At 42.6% G+C, this 17,286-nt stretch overlaps 1 protein-coding gene across 3 annotated transcripts in view; it reads left to right on the top strand.

The window, feature by feature from the left end:
* Positions 1-17,286, top strand: part of sox5 (SRY-box transcription factor 5) — a 262,222-nt gene that overhangs the window by 27,835 nt on the left and 217,101 nt on the right. For all 3 annotated transcript variants that reach the window (XM_072672872.1, XM_072672870.1, XM_072672871.1), the window contains exon 2: positions 13,034-13,101. The gene's annotated coding sequence lies outside the window, so the exon portion shown is untranslated. The remainder of the gene's footprint in view (positions 1-13,033; positions 13,102-17,286) is intronic.

Below are 17,286 nucleotides of genomic sequence, written 5' to 3'. Positions count from 1 at the left end.
GGAAATTAGCTTTGCTGAAGGAGTGGGCAATATGACAGTATCATCAGAAACGAAATTACTGTAACATTAGTCAAGCTAACCAGATGCATGCGGACGTAAAACGTGGAGTTGTTTATTAGTAAAGAGCAAGATCACAAGAGTAGTGTCAAAGCCATGGGCAAGAGACAATCAAAAAGGTAACCAAAGCAAGAGGGAAATCCAAAAGAGAAAATGACGGGCAAATCAAGGTCAACACAGAGATAAGTACCTTGAATTCTGAGTTTATCGTCACTAGCTTTGGATATTCAGAATCTAAACATTTTTGTAAGTCGCTCTGGATAAAAGTGTCTGCTTTATGTAACATACATGTAACTGTAGATAACGCTTGGTATGCAGCAGTAGGTTGGCAATACTTTACAAGGAATCTTACAAACAGACAGGTTAATAATTGAACATGTAAAATGACCATCAGCTTTAATCAAATCAAATTTAACAGATAAATTTGTATAGTGCTTTTTACAACTGCCAATGTCACAAAGCAGCGTTACAGGAATCAGTAAGAGGTCAACAAAACATAAAAACCTAAAACACTTGGTAAGCAAGCTAAAGGCGACAGTGACAAGAAAAAACTCCCTCAGAGCTGGCGTGATGTCATGTAACTGTGACGTAAGTGTACTAAGGAACTTGGGAAAGACACAGAGGGAGAACCTGCAAGACAAACAACAGATATCAGTCCAGAGTGTGTCTCACTACACACATGACATACACTGTGACTGTTAAACACTGAACAGTGTTTTAAAGGAACTAGTAGCTGAATGGTCAATAAGAAGAGTTAGAATGAATTATAAGACCCCTCCAACACTCCAAGGCTTATTACACACTAAGACCAATTATTCAGTAACTACAGGGACCTTTAAGGAGTTAAATACACTATAAAACAGTCATTTTAAGAAAAGTCTGTACTAAACTAAATCAATCAGTCCAGAATGTCTCATTATAGAAACTGTTACTAAAAATAAAGTGATTTTACTGCAGTATTTATTAGCAACACATCTTATGTGTGTGTTTGTATATTATTTTTACAAACTCAAAGATCAGATCAGATATGTATTGACTGATACTCAGCATTGGGAGACTCACATTCAATCAGGGGTCACTATAACTGGATTGGGGCATCTATAGTATGTAGTGATGCACAGCTACTCTACATTTTTGATATTATTAAAAAAAATCAACATTTTTTGACACTGCCTTATGTTGCTACTTATTATTAGTTGTAGCATTATTATTAAATGTCTGAAAAACAACATATTGGTAAACATTATCATTTTCAGCTATCATGATATCATTGTCATATTGTCCACCGACGAGTCTTCAAACAGACATCACACACTCTAGCTCTTTAACAGAAGGATTTGTCTTTATAAGGCCGATCGTGAAAACACCGCCACCATTCATTTCTCTCATAACTGCTTATTTTCACATCATCTCCAGTTGTAAGCATGGAGAAGGGCTTCGGTTTGCTGAGAACACTGCACAGGCGGCGCGCAGAACATCCCGCACGTTAACTGCCAGCCACAGCTTGACACTTTACACACTGCCGTATATAAGCACCATGTTTATTTTTACGCTAAAAGCAATGGTGTGGATGGTATTTTGCTGCAACTTCCCATTTGTAGGTCAGTGTCATTACTCGGCCAATGTCAGCGGAGACTAAAAAGGCTCAGGCGTATCCAGATGTCGCTTCTTTGCAGCACACAGACTGACACACACACAGACTTACATGCACAGTCCTTATGCCTCCTCTAGCTGTGCTTCACCTGGATTAGCTCTTTGTTCCCCTGGATCAAATACCCACTATCAGCCCCTTTATTTGATTGCTATTCTCTCACTTTCTCTCTCTTTCTCTCTCTCACTCTCTCTCTCTCTCATTCACACACATACACACACACACACACACACACACACACAAACACACACTCTCTCACTCCTTTCATTATCTAATATGGAGTGTAATCCTCTTGTGGAATTAATCTGCTTTAACGAGTGTTTGTCACTGTGCTGGGCTGGAATTAAAATGGCCCGGAGAAGAGAAGGGGGAGTTGTTGCTGGTGGTAGGCTCTCACCCACAGCACTGAAGCCTTGTTGTACCCTATGCTCGATTTCCATTAGGAGCGATAAATGGATACATACACAACGCAAGGGGATTTAGGAAAAAAGGTGGAGCTTGGTTACTTATAGAGGTTTGTTCAAACTAGGGCTGTCACTGCTACTGAGTATAATAGCAACCAAATAATCTACCAGTTGTTTGAAGAATAACCAAGGATTCAGAGATTTTAAAAACTTGCGAAAAATAAAATACTATATAAAATATAAAATATAAAATATAATTCAACACTAACTAACTATGAACAACGTCCAAATACGTAATATTGGAGAAATAAAAAAAACTTACTTGTTTATTAGGTGCCAACACACTAAAGGGAAAGCACCAGGTCGTCAGCTCCGCCACACCAACTAACAGATGCCTGTGTCGGCCAACATCACTTTATGAGTAATGAAGGGACAGGCCACCATGTACTGGCCAACTGTGCTTTCTCAGACCCTGGCTCCTGATGGCAAAGCGGCATGGCTCAGGATTCGAACTTGCGGCCTGCAGGGCAAAGTGCATGAGCAAGCTGGAGTGAGTTGTTGATGCTGCTGCTTGTTTAATGTTCAAAAAAGTCAGTGACATTGGATATCATTATTAATTCCTATTGTCTATTCAGTGTACAATGCACATTGCGTCTACCAGGCTCTATGCTTTTTTTATTTTACTGTAAAAGAGCATAATATGCATCATTATTATGCAAATTGACAGCTAATCATTGCAGATTCATCAAGAAGGTACCATTTAAATTGAATAATAGATTAATTGTGACAGTTCTAGTTCAGAGCGAGGAAAATGTAAAAATAAAAAAAAAAATAGAAGAGAAGAGATGCAGGACAGCGTGGATGAGTAGACTTTTGGTAGCTATTCAGGAGAGGTCAGCAGAGTGTGGACATATAGTACAGTGTCTAAATTGTGCTCTATTACAGGGTCAAAATCACCAAGACCAAGAAAGTATGTCCACAAAAGCAGTCCCACATACTGCCCCAAGCCCTCTCCTGTTTTGAGGTCAGAGAGTGTTTTCTTCCCACCTGACAATCAGCGACCCAGCGCCATTAGCGTCACGCTTCCTTGCAGGCAGAGGAATATTCGCTTGGAAAGGTCTTGATTTTAGGCACAAAGAAGAGTGGAGGAAGAGACACTGGTATTGATTAGCGACTGTGCTTCTTCGTTACTCTAATGGGAGCCGAGTAGCTGGGGAGCGGAGGGAAGAGAAAGGCAAGTGGTGGGAGGAGGCCTCGTCAGGTAAAGGAAGCTGCCGGAAGGTCATGGCCATGGGCTGCAGCTCAGCTGGCTCTTTCTGAAAGCCTATTGTGTGGCCTCTCTCTGCCTAGACACTGCATCAACCGAACAAGCTCAAAAGTGCACACACAGACACACATACACACAGTAGGGCTGCACAATATGGAGAAAATGTCATATTGCAGGTACTGTTTTGCTACATGCTGCTGTTGAGGTATGTTATACAACTATCAGTGGACTCCTGGTGCTGGTTTCCTGGATATGGATTAAGCTTAGTTTTAGACTTTTTTATATAGTTATGCATTAGAAAGCTCATTGCATTGTATTACGAAGACACATCATATTGCAACTTGACGTTATGACAGGCAAAATGTGACAGGCTAATAAGTTAATGCATATCCATGACCAGTGCTCAGTGCATCTTAGGGTGTCAGTCATAGCCACAGATTCTAGTGAAAGAAGTCGAAGTAAACAAATAAACAACAGAAAAGTTCCAGCCACCGTCAACAGTGACAGCAAGACAGACAAATTGTATAAGAAAAAGCCAAGATATCAGATATAACAGATAACAGTTTCTGTGCTCAACACAAACCATAAGTTAAACCATATGAGTGTCATTTCTATTTTTCTTAACTGGCTGATTAAAGCTCTTCAAACTCCAAACAAGTTAGCCTTAGTGGCATGTGTAATGTTGTACCATAATGCTTAGTCCAAGGAGAGCCAAATTTGATATATATATATATAATGTTAAATAGGCTCAACAATGATGCTGCTTTCAGTGCTTGCAAAGAAAAGATGCAGAAGGCAAAATTGTCAGTGACTTTTCAGTCAAAGTCCGGCAATCCACGAATGAAGTCATTTTCAGTTGATAGCATAGCAAGTATGTTTAAGCTGAGGGAGTGTTTTTATCGTGTGCAACTCGGTCGGAGTGATTGTGCTGAAACTTAATGCCTGTTCTGAGCCTAACTTTATTTGGTTGGCCGATTTTTTTGACGGCACAGCCATGTTCACCAGTAGGAAATGGTTTGGTAAACTTGCTGAAGAGAGGACTGTCACCAAGTTGTGCTTCAATAAGGTAATGGCTTTACAGAATCTCTCCTCTCTCTTCTACTTGTGCTACCACTGTGTCACAAGCCTCTTTCATTACAGCAGCAGTATTCATTTATCTCTGAGTAGTACCTGTGTTTTCTGTCTCCTGAACTCATTTAGCCGCTGTCTCCCACAGTCGACTAATGCTTTGTTTTTTTAAGCTCTTCATTGCACTGGTAATCGGGGCTGCATCTGTATCTTATACAGAATTTTGACTTCTGGCATCAGCTCATTGAAAAACTGCTAAAACTGTAGAAATTCCTCATGCTCAGGAATTCCTCAGACTTCAGGTATGGTAACACTGTCCCATCCTTCTGTTCTGTTCATATCTTATCTGGACAGTCCACATGGTTCTGCCAAACACCATTCCCTGTTCTGCTTTTGAAATTCCATTGAGTGGCTGGAGGCCGGTTGGAGGCAGCTGTAGAAAAGAGTGGAGAAAGGAGTTAAAGCGGAGCATTTTGCTGAACACAACTGCTGCAGAGTGAGGGTTAGCTGGTGCACATAACAGTGTACAAATTGTGCATTTGGATAAAACTCCTTCACCAGCGCCTGAGCCCAGCTGATATGGCTGCTCATCAATGCGTCACCATCATAGGTTTGCACGATTTATTTATCTTTAAAGCCTAATGGCTTGAGGGTGTCTTTTACAGAGAGTTTAAGGCATGTTATTATTCCACCAAGAACATACGAGTTTTCTTCTATTCGCTGATTGTGATGTTCAACGACACGCTTGTGAACCTGCGATATAACCCCCTCCTAGCAATGCAGACTCCTGCTTTTGTGTTTTGGACAGTGATTATGAAAGATAACTATGATAACTAATAATGGCTAGCCGCATAGCAGCTCTGATTCTGTAATGTTTACAATGTTCACGTAACCTCTTCATGTATCTAAATCTATTCATTTTGATCTGCTGCTCTCAGCATGAGGCCATCATGATTGTGCCTTACAGCTTATTAACACCTTAACACAGCAAGGCTTAATACACACTAAGGTGCATTATTCAGTTACTACAGGGACTTCTGTAGAAACTAGTGTGGCTATTTGTTTGGTAAAAGAAGTTTGCAATAACACTTTCAGGCTTTTTAGGGTGTTAATGGAAGCATGTAGTGCTGACAGTGTTTTCAACTGGTTATACAGATACTCACTTGGTTATACAGATACTGACGGGCCGGCCCAAATAAAGAATAAATAAAGAATATTAGGAAATGTATAAGCATTTGTTTGAGCAAAGGTTGTAATTTGACTGATCTTCATAAGGGCCTGATATGGGTATGGGTACTGGGCAAATGGTGGTGTATATATATATATATATATATATATATATTGTTATTATGCCAGAATTGTTGATATATTGTGGCTATAGAGGCCAGCTCATTGGAGGCCAGCTCTTTGGACAAAACACACTGAGAAAATCTTTGTTGTTGGTAAATGTGCTTAAGCTTTGTGTTGCATTTAGGTCTATTTTGGCTGTTAGGCTTACTTGCTTGAATTAAATTGATCAAATTTTGAGAGGTGTCGGCGCCATCTGCTGTGCCGGCATGCTCATGCGAGGGCTGCTTTTCTTGTCTTGTGTGGATGGAGAGATATTCAGAAACACTGCTACAAAAATGTTTGGATTCTTTGAACGAGACCACAGAATGTGCTGTTTTCCACTTGTTAGGTTATTTAAAAGATTTAATTTAGAATCGCTCAACCCGGGTTCACAGGTAAAGGTCAGACTGTGTAGCCCACAGCTTTGAGCTTACTGGTTTGAAATGAAATGTAGAGAAAGACATAGTGAGAGAGAGAGCTCAGAGGATGAGACTTCTGGCCAAGAGTTAGCATTGTTTAAGCTGGAGCAGTTGGGGTGTGTGTGATAGAAAGAGAGGAAAAGAGAAATAGAGAAATATATTTTTTAAATTGAGTCGAATGGAGGTCAGGCTTGGTCTTTATTTTTCATGTCAATTTGAATGATTTTTCTCCCTCTTTCCCCCCCAAAGTGAGTCATTTGGAAGCTTTTATCTTATTAAGACATTAGCAGCAACATCTGCTGCCCAGCTCTGGCCCAAACAGCAGCATTGTACAGTGTTCCGAGGAGAAGTGCATACCAACCGTGTTTGTGTTTGTGTTTGGCCTTGTTGTTTTCACGAGTTTCTGATGTTCTCATTGCCCCCGCCAGACCTTTGTTTGTGTGTGTGTGTGCATATATGTGTGTGTGTGTGTGTGTGTGTGTACATGACTGTTTATGTGTGCATGCGTGTGCCTCCCTATGTTTGCAAGTGCATGTGTACGTGAATTCCTCACGTAAAGCTGATCTAGCAGGAACAATAAAGGGGGGGTGGGGGAGATCAAGTGTAGAGAATGACAAATGACATTGAAAATACATGAATAATTACACCAGATTTTACTAAAACTGTTGCAAAAACCTGTCTTTGCATCTAATTACCAACTAATTTCCCACCTGAAATCTGCATGATTTACGTGACGGCTTGTTGACGTTTTGCCATCCAAGCCCAATATTTTTATATATTAACCCTGTGGATCGACATTGATTTGTCACATCACATAGAAAACTGATGACCAATCAGCATCGGCCGAATCAGATTAGCAGTTTGCCAAAAGGAAAGAAATGTCCAAAAGTTTGTAGACACCTGCTCATTCTTTTAAAATCAAGAGGATTAATAGAGAGCTTGCCCCCTACTTTGCTGCGGTAACAGCCTCTATCGTTCTCGAAAGGCTTTACACTAGATGTTGAAAAAATACTTTGAGGATTTGATTGCCAAAAGAGTATTAGTGAGGTTAGTTACTGATGTTGGATGATTTGTCCTGGATCACAAATGCCTCAATTGCCACTCTGAATGTACACCTGTGCTTCAAGGCTTCTAAATAGTATTACCCATTTTGGTGCTATATATAGAACCATGTACAAGAGGTTGTCCTTGCATATGAAGAACCCTGCAAAGAACCTTTCATGCTTTCATAAGGTTATGTACGAGGGCATGAATCTATTGAGCATTGGCTTTACTAAAGAACCCTTGAGAAACTTCTTCTTAAAGGATTTATTGGCTGGAGCTTCCTCTTTGCAGACAACACTTCCACTGCTTCACAGATCCTTAGGCTCTTAGGCTCATCTGTGACGGCTCCAGAGTATCCTAGTCTCCAAGCAGTGACTCTATACAGAACCTCTGTGGACGATTGACCTCTATGTCCACAGTGATGTGCTAATTAATTAGAAGGCATGTCTAAATACCTTTAAACTGTTAAATCTTCTAGCAAGCAACGGGGGGTGTACAGCATGGAAGGAGCACAAAGGTGGAAAAAAGGGGAAAAGGAAGGGAAAGTAAGGAAGACAGGGGTGTAAAGAGGGGGTATTGCTGAATGGGGAGGTGTGGATGGAGCCTGTAATTTAGTAGGCAGAGAGAGGAAGTGAAACATGTGCGGGAAACGGCTGAATGACAGAACAAACAGCAGGTTTTAGTCAAGCCTGTCATGCCACAGTCATGTTGAAGTGTTTTACCTCTGTCCTAGAGGTCAACGCCCACTTGGAGAAGATCAGACTAGCTGCTGCTCGACAGGTGGAGGAGGAAACACCCTCACCTTCAGGCCAAAAGCATGGAATCGAACTATCTAGTTATTTGTTAGAGTTCAAGTGATTTATCAGCAGCTAGAAATAAGCTGACATAGGATTAATGTTGACCTTTGTTGACCCTTAAAGCATCGCATTGTCCAAGTTTTAAGTATTGTCAACTTCCTAATTTGACACGTCTGAGTTAATCACTCTTAAGGTAACGAAGACTTTAGAGGCATCAACCTTCCACCATTTAGCCAAAATCTTTCATTTGATGTTAATTAACTTAGAATTGTTTGCTATCTTTCAGAATTATAATAGCTTCTAAATGTTTGGCCTGAAGTGTACAAGGGGCTTAAATTGTACTGTATTCACATACGTTGATGTTGTAGATGTCTTGTTGTCCAGTGCTTAAAAGCTGTCCTCAACTGTGTATTAGTACAAAGTACCATAAAAAAAACAGAGTAAATGTTAAAGAGCCCACAGGCCATCCTCTGTAGCCTTAGAGACGTTTTATTGAGGAACACCAGGACGTTTCCAAAACCAACATTGAGAATTTATTAAGAGAAATTCAGCTGCAAGTTGTTCGCTGTCCTGTACTGGTAGTTTTAAGCACTCTTCAACTCTTTAAGCAGGCTGGTCAGTCGCATCTATGTCCGGAGTGGAGGTGTGGACAGGTTCTGATCTGGAGGAGAGGACCCTGTCTCTCTCTAACCCCCCTCTTCAGTCCCCTCTCCCCACCTCGAGACTAAACATCATCACCACGCAGGAAGGAACAGCCTGTCGCTAAATTACACCGGCTGGCCGTTTACATCCCTCCAGATAAATATTTACCACTGCGTGCTGCGGCCCGCCTTGTGATTAGCCACCCCCGCTAACCCCCCCAACCCCACCCCGGTCTCTCTTTGGGACCACCTCTGTGAACAATGGCCCTTTCATGAGAGTTGTGTTGCTGTACCATTGACCGCCCTACCCCCCCCACCAGCTCCACTTTACCAGCCTCCTAGACCTCCAGTCTTGGGGACAGGAAGCAGCACCTCAGCGAGTGTGTACCAGTGAGTATGTAGGAGGCTGGGGGGATGGGAGCCAGTCAGAAAAAAGAAGTGGGGGTAAGTGGGAGGGGGTACCCAGGTAATTGAACCCTGTGGGCCTGGACAGTTTTTCAACCTGTCTAGCCTTTGGTTGTCTAAGACGAGTGCCAGTTAAATGTGTGTGTGTGTGTGTGTGTCCATTTTCAGCATAAAAATGAAACACAAGGTACTGGAGCTCGAAAGAGTCGTCAAAACTTCTGTAGAATATAGAAGTAAAGAAATAACAGGCAGTAGCAACTACACAGCTACCAGCTACCTACCTTACCTAATAGTGGTAATAACCATGGATGACACTAGCGACACATTGTGACATGGACAGTGGCGTGTTAATTGCTATTTACCAGAGTTGCTCCTGTCTGTCAGTTACATCTTTCAGCCGCAATCCTGACGAGAATATCCAGTAGCCTGTGATTTTGCCACTGCTGGTAGACCCTTATGAATGTATGCTTTGATACATCTGCAAATTCAACTACGTTTTTGACACTATGGCCTTTGACACATCCAAATGCAATTACTCCTTTTTGCGAGTCATTAGCATCTGCCTTGTGACACATTTTCTACACATTGAGCGAGGCGTTCACTGGACTATGCCACCCTGCAGGTATTTATAGCCCTTTATCTATCATCCTTGTGTAACCTCATCTGCAGAAACCTGAAGTATCTCCCACCTTAAACATGCACAGTAAAGATTTATATAAAAAATATTTTTTTATATAAAGTGATTTTATATCTACCATATAAAAGAATTAAAATTCAGCATAAACCATATATAGCTTATGATTTATGCTGAACAATTCTAAGATAGTCTTTATTATTCCATCCACTTTGTATAATGTACCCATTCCAAACATCTTTATCTCATCCATAAATCGACCATAAAACGTTTCTCCTGAAGGCCTTTGCTTTCTTTAAAACTTTAGTCGACCTCAAAGGTGTCTCTCTTTGAGCAGGGGCCTCTTTATTGGAGCCTCACAGTTCATGGTAAAAAATCACTTAGTCACACACTGGTGTTCGTGCAGGTTCTAGTTCATGGCTGGGTCTTATTCTTGACCATCCAAACCAGTTTACTCTCAGCTGAGGGTGACAGTTTGTGTATTCTTTCAGACCGTGTTGTTTTTGAGGATGTATGTTGTACACAATTCTGATAAGGAAAGTCATTAAAAGGTCAACATTGGCATGACATTAATGCCCTTGTAAACTTTCAGCCACAACTGTACTAATATTAATAATAATAAATGTGTGTTTTGTTGACTTTGTTACCTCAGTATACCACTTCCATTTAGGTAAAAGTGGGCCAAATCCAATCTTTTTTGTCATATCTAACACAGATGTGTTACCTGTGTGGCAGTGTGAACGGCAATAAACACACTGAATCTGACATTTTCAAATCCAATTTGGTGTTGAAATCCAATACATATCCGATACGCGGAATGGGACTCTGTCTGAATAGCCAGATTGTAATTCATGCGAATCAAATGACATGCAACACTCTTCATAAATGTGCTAAGAAGAAGAAGTAATAGATGACAGCATTGAGGGTGCTCTTCAGAATGCCACATTAAAAGTTAATAAAAAGCTTAAAAGTGAAATCTGAGTAAACCAAGAATGCAAACCAAAGACAAGCTTTGCTGTAAATCAAATGAGTTCTAGCACCTAGCTTTGAGCCACTGGAACTCGTTGATAACTCCTGTGATGCTGGCAAAGATGAAGCATTGAAACATTGCTCTTTTGCGCATGCGCATCAGTTTAGGGGCATGAACACTGTTAAGACTAATGTCAGATATAGGTCACATTAAAAAGATGTGTGTGAAGTGTGAACATTGAATTTGGTGAAAAAAAAAGGCTAAAAGAAAAAGAAATATGGAAAACTGTCTAACAAAACTAGTTTGGTCACTTCACCTGTAGTGTGAACTTAGCCTTACTTTCGAAACCAAGCTAAAATAAAAAAAAGATGGGAATCTGATCACTGCATCCTGACATGGTAATATGAATGTGTGTGCGTGTGGGGGGTGGGAGGGGGCATGGGATGGATTTCAGGGTCAGCAAACACTGGTTAGCGCTCTGTGGGAAGACACCGGCTTATTCAGGTTCTGGGGAACAGATGCCGTATCAAATCCCCCATTCTTGATTGCACTGAGCCTCATTAACAGATGTTTCAATGCTATTATTGTATTAGAGCTGAAATGAATAGGCAGATGTGTACGGTGGCATTATGATTACCGGAGCCGCATTCTGTTGGTATTATCTGTGTGGTGATTAGAGAGATGAGTGTGTGTGGACCACAGCTCCTGGCTGGTCATTGTTAATCTCTCTCTCTCTCTCTCTCTCTCTCTTTCGCTCTCTCTCTCTCGCTCTCTTTTGCTCTCTTTATCTCTATATCTTTTTTTCTCTCCCTAAATAAGCTCCTCTGATACAAATGCTTACACAAGCCCCCTTTCCTCCTCTGTCTCGTTCCCACACACACACACACACACACAGACACACACACACTCACAGTCTCTGTGTGTTATGATGTTAGATACTTTATCATTTTGACTGTGTTTATCTGCTCCTGTTAAACATCATAGAGACAATGGGGCGACTGTCTCTTTTGTTCTCCCTTTCCCTCTCTATGTGTGTATGTGGGACTGTGTGTGTGTGTGTGTGTGTGTGTGTGTGTGTGTGTGTAATAATGGGAGTATGATTATAGAGGATTTTCTCCCTACAGTTCTGTCCCTGTACATGTGTGTGCCATTGTAGAGACCTCAGGTGAAAGCAGCATCCACAGCTCCCAGGTGTTGCGATGACTAAACAGGTGTATGTGTGCGTTTGTGTAAACGTATGCCTGCAAACGCACACACGCATACACACATAAACACACACACACGGGCAAATTATTCCCTTTCCTCAGTCCCCCGCTTCTGCTTTCCTCATGCCAACCCTCAAATAAGACTCTTTAAAAGCCCGTAAATGTCCCTTTAAACCTCGCTTTGTGCGGCTGCCCTCTCGCCCATCTGACGCTGCCCGCATTAGGTTGGCACAGCTCGGGCGATGGTGGTGTCCTCGCACTGCCAGGGGCTTTCTCCAGCTACTGGTGCCCATTGTTTGCCCATTGTGGAGGACCTGAGAGAGACCAGCGGGGGAAACAAAGGCACCAGCCCCGGCGCCGCAGCCGTGGCGAATTTTGCATGCACCTGGCATTGCCGTTGACGAGGGACATTATTAATTGCTAATACATATTTATGTGGCACAAATTTGCCATTTGTTTATGCATAAAATTATCAATAGGCACGGGGCGCTTAGCCAGAGAAAACACTGACCTTTTTAAACAGTAATATATGGAGCTCTGCGTTCGCGCAAGTGTGTGCACGCTTGTGTCGTTTTATGAATATGAACATAAGACAGAGGGGTGTGAAAGCGAGAAGAGCAGAGCGCCGTGCTGAGGTTTGACGTCTGGCGGGTTCGCTGCATATAAAGCAAGATTGACAGGTGAAGGTACCTGTATGGAGGTGAAGAGTAGATGTTGATGTTTGTGTGTGGCATTTGGTGAGTGGTTGCCAGCTCTACTGTTATTGTACACATGCACACACACACACACACACACACACTCAACTCAATAAGGAATAAATTAGTCCCGTTTCAAGTGACTCTTTCCTTTTCTCCACAAACACATTTACTTTCTATTAATGCCTGATCTGCTCTGCCTGCAGCCAAGTGGCCGCCAGACTCTATTACCATAAAGATTAGAGCAAAGCTCTTTACATGCAGGTGAACACACACAGACAATACCCTCTTCTTCTGTAGAATCCTCACTCTTTTAAAAAACACAAGGGTGTTGCTTTTGGCCAACTGTGCCATTGTTTTTATTTCAGGACACTGAAACCTGTCTTCCTCTCTTCCTCACTCTACCCATCCCTCTTTGCCTCTCTCTCTCCATCCAACCGCTCTCAGGATTCAGCTGTTCACCAATGGGTCTGTCGTCCGAAGACAAGTGCTCGTCTCTGTCGGCCTGTTAGTAGGTCAGAGCCTATTTTTTTGCCTATTTATCACTTTCTGCTAGGAAGCCCCACCCTGCTGGGCCAGAACATCGTGGGTAAACAAATCTATTATGTGGCTGTATACAATGCCTTAAAAAGTCCTCAACCAATCAGCATTATGACTGAGGTTCATTTTGTCATCGTGACTCCTTTAATAGCGGTCATCATGGGCAAGCAGTTTCCATGGATACACATGAATGTCAGCCAATGAAATGCACAGTTGTGGTCCAGCAATGGCTTTTCAGTCAAATAGCAAGGGCTGAGTTCCCAGTCATGACCCTCACCTATGTATGTATACACTTATTGAACACTTTATTAGAAAAACATCCACCATCTCATTTATGCAGTTATCGGATTAGCCAGTCGTGTGGCAGCAGTGCAGTATAGTATAGAATAATGTAGAAATGCACAAAAGCTACAGTAACTCAGATAACCACTCTGTACAACTGTGATGAGCAGGAAAGCATCTCACACTGCACACCACATCCAACCTTGAGGTGACTGGGCTGCATGTCAGGGTCGACTACAGAAGATCACATCAGGGTCGACTTCTATCAGCCTAGAACAGAAAGCTGAGGCTGCAGTGGGCACAGCCTTACTGGACAGCTGGAGACTGGAAAGGGTAGCCTTGTCTGATAAATCTGTTTCTGCTGAGGGACAAAGACAGTGGGATCTAAATTTGGCACCAGCAACACAAATCCATCTAACCTTATTTGTGTCAACAGTGGTGTGGACAAACTTTGGGTAATACTAGTTGATCATTGCTTGCCACAGTGCCACAGACTACTTGAGTATTGCCGACCATGTGCATCCCTTTATGTGCCACAATTTATCCATCTTCTAATGTCTACTTCCAGCATGATAATGGGCAATGTCACAGCATGTCATCTCAAACATGTTTTATTAACATGACAATGGGCCTGGTGTTCTTCAGACATCTTCCCAGTATCCAGATCTAAAAATAAAACATTCAAATTATCAATTGCTTCTAAAAAACTGGCAATCACAAACGAATGGTTCCAACATCTTGTGGAGTCCATGCCATGAAGCTGTTTTGAGAGACCCTTCTCCTAGCTGTTATCAAGACTTTTGAAAAAAACATTGTACTATATATATATATATATATATATATATATATATATATATATATATATATATGTGTGTGGGGGGGGGGAGAAAGGCCAGTGGGTCAGCTGGAGGGCTGTGTTGGGTGCATTGTGTGTCTACAGCAACAATGCACAGCAGCTGAGAGAGTCGCCCCTGACCATCCCTCTGCGACCAGCCTGTACCCTGACCACACACACACACGCGCGTCTATATACCCATACACACACAAGCGCACGGGTCACTGCCGAGCTACTCAGCTGCCGATGCAGTCAGCTGGAAAGTGCCCCACTCCGAAAATCAAATTGTTTTTCTGTCAAATACACTCAAGTGCACGCTTGACAGGGCATCATATTGTATGACATATGGGTTTGCTCCTGACACTGTCCAGGAAAGATAGCCAAGCATGAAGCTCTGAAAACGCTTGTGGTGTGTGCGCGTCTGTGTCTGCTTGCAGGTGTTTTAGAGGGATACGTACAAAAAAGTGTTCGTAGAATAAATGTGCATATTTCTACATTAAATCGCATTATAAAATTTCAGCTACTGTTTTGAACCTTCTGTAGCTATATGTTCTCTGTCCAGTACGCAAATGATCGGCTGCTGTGTCTTGACAGAACGTTTCGGTCAATAGGTCGCACTTCTTCCATGTTTATCAGCTCCTTACTGCTCAGGAGCTGTGGACAAGTACAACTATCTCCTCATGGAAATGACCGAAAAAAATTCCCCGGAGGTTTCTTCTCCGTGGGACTATAAACATTGAAAGATTGCGTCTCATAAAAGCGTTGGAGGAGCGCTCGAAGAACAGGATAGCATAACAGTGTAGGCTTCTGGTGTAAACACACTTGTGCGACCTCCGACCTGCCTTCCTCCATGTGCTTAAAAGAAAGTGCACCTACGGCGACCCGCTTTGGCAGGAAGTATTCCATTTAACGGGAAGTTGTAGAGCTGGAAAGTTGTTTTGGATGAGGTCCTATCGACCCTCGCTGACTGTGCAACATCCTGACTCATGTCTACAGGGATGCAGTCTTTGAAGCGCATGTCAGCCCTTGATGTGCGTGATGTGAGTGTGATTTAGGAGTGTTTGTGTCTCTTACACACAAAAAAACCCTACATCATCAGTGTTTTATAACTCAGACTGACTATCTCTGCCTTGCCCACAAATGTGTTCCTTCGTAGCAGCTGTTGCCTGGTTGGGTGAAGGTTTTTATTAACTCTGACAGAAATGCCTTTTTCACTGAATGAGAAAAGTTAGCGAAGCTAACAAAGCTACAGTGCTAGCTTCTGTAGCTTGGCTGTTGCTGGAGAATTTGCCATGAGCTGCTGCGGAACATGAAGGCTCATTTTACATTTGTCAAAAAACACCTTCATGCCCCCTAAGCCTTTTGGAATGGCATTATATGGACTGATAATACAAAAGTTGATTTTTTTGGGGAAAAGGCCTTGTTTTATTTGATGTAAAACTAACACAGCATTCCGCAGTATGAACATCATGCCAACAGTCAAACATGGCGGTGATAGTATGATTGAATTGGGTGGCTTGCTGACTTCAGGCCTGGATGAGAGGTAGTCCACATCTAAATGGCTCTAAAGAAATGAAGTAGGGATTGTGGTGTGACCTAGATTGCGATGTCCTGACTTGGAAATATAGGAGCAAATACTTTTTCATGGTATTGCATTTACCATATCTACTTACAGAAGCGCAGTAGGCGTATAGCCTCAAGCTATGTCCATAAAATCAAGATGACAAGTTGAATGTTTACTTTTTTTTTGAGCATTCTGTAAAACATGTCCAACCTTGCAAGAGTTGTTTAGAAAGAATGCGCACATGACAGCAACACTGCAACTTGTGTTACTATTAGTCATTTTAAGCTGCTAACTTGCAGTTATAAGAGGCCTTAATAATGTGAGGTAGATTAGGTTAGCATACGTTTCTTTTCTATGCCTGTTTATGTGTACATGTGCATACCCATTACTCTGTTAGAATACTTACACTACAAGCAGCTGTCTGGCCAAAACCGCTAACAGTAGAGCCATGATGGAAGATGCGTCCAGCACCGTGTTTGAACAGAAGAGATGTACGACTCATCGGCACTGTGCTTTTTGTGTGTCCAGACTCCTTGTGCCCACTAATATAGTGCCTGTTTACATGCCCTGGGCCCCTGGGTTGTAAATACATATGGAATAATGGAGGCAGAATGTCCACAGCATTATACAGAGCCGTGAGGGATGGAGGTTGGGCTTTTAGACGGGTCTTGGCCTTCAGCATGCCTTTCCTCTGAGTGCTGCTCAGCCTCGAACCGATGCCAGAATCCAGCAGGCTTCAAATGGCTGGGGCTCTGTGCTGTAAAAGGGGCTGGAGAAGACACATCTTGTTGGGTCTTGGTGCTGTAATTTGAAGATTGTTAGAGGGATGCTAACTAGGGTTGTGCTAACTAAATGAAAATATAGGAATGCCAGCTAAGGCATGTTAGCATACCTCTAACGCTGGGTCTCAGAGTCTGTTGTCTCAGAATCTTTTCCTGCCTCTCTGTCTCTCTGTGGACTGCTCCGGGAACACATCATCTGTCATTAGCATCCCTGGCTGGGGGGTGACAGATTGTCATGCAGTAGTCCCCTATATTCCCAGTCGAGCAGCGGGCCCAATATGCCCAGCGTCACTCTATTCCCAGTCTTTCCCTGCAAGAAGTCCCCGTAGACCGACGCTTCTCCAACCCTTTCCCTTCTCCAGCCATAGCCCAGCTTCCCCTCACCTCGCCTGGGCATTGTTGTTCCAAGCTAATTGGCGTACATGAACGGATGCGGTCATTACTGCTCATGTTGCATGAACACAGACCTCTCTGTGAGTAGATGCTCATGCGGAGGGACAAGCCTCTTGAACGAATTACGCCATTCCTTGTATACCGTTATGTTCTGTGGGACGGCGCGGGCATCTTGTGATGCACGGTAATAAGAGGGCAGGCAGCGGCCGAGGTCCCTCATCAGCATGGCAATTGCATTATCATATAAACAGGCAATATCCAGCACGCATGCAGTCCTGCTCCATGTGATGCGGGCTGGGTGACG

Source organism: Salminus brasiliensis, chromosome 2 (genome assembly GCF_030463535.1).
Source record: "Salminus brasiliensis chromosome 2, fSalBra1.hap2, whole genome shotgun sequence".
Classification (NCBI taxonomy): Eukaryota; Metazoa; Chordata; class Actinopteri; order Characiformes; family Bryconidae; genus Salminus; species Salminus brasiliensis.
This window is presented reverse-complemented; position numbering and strand designations above follow the sequence as displayed.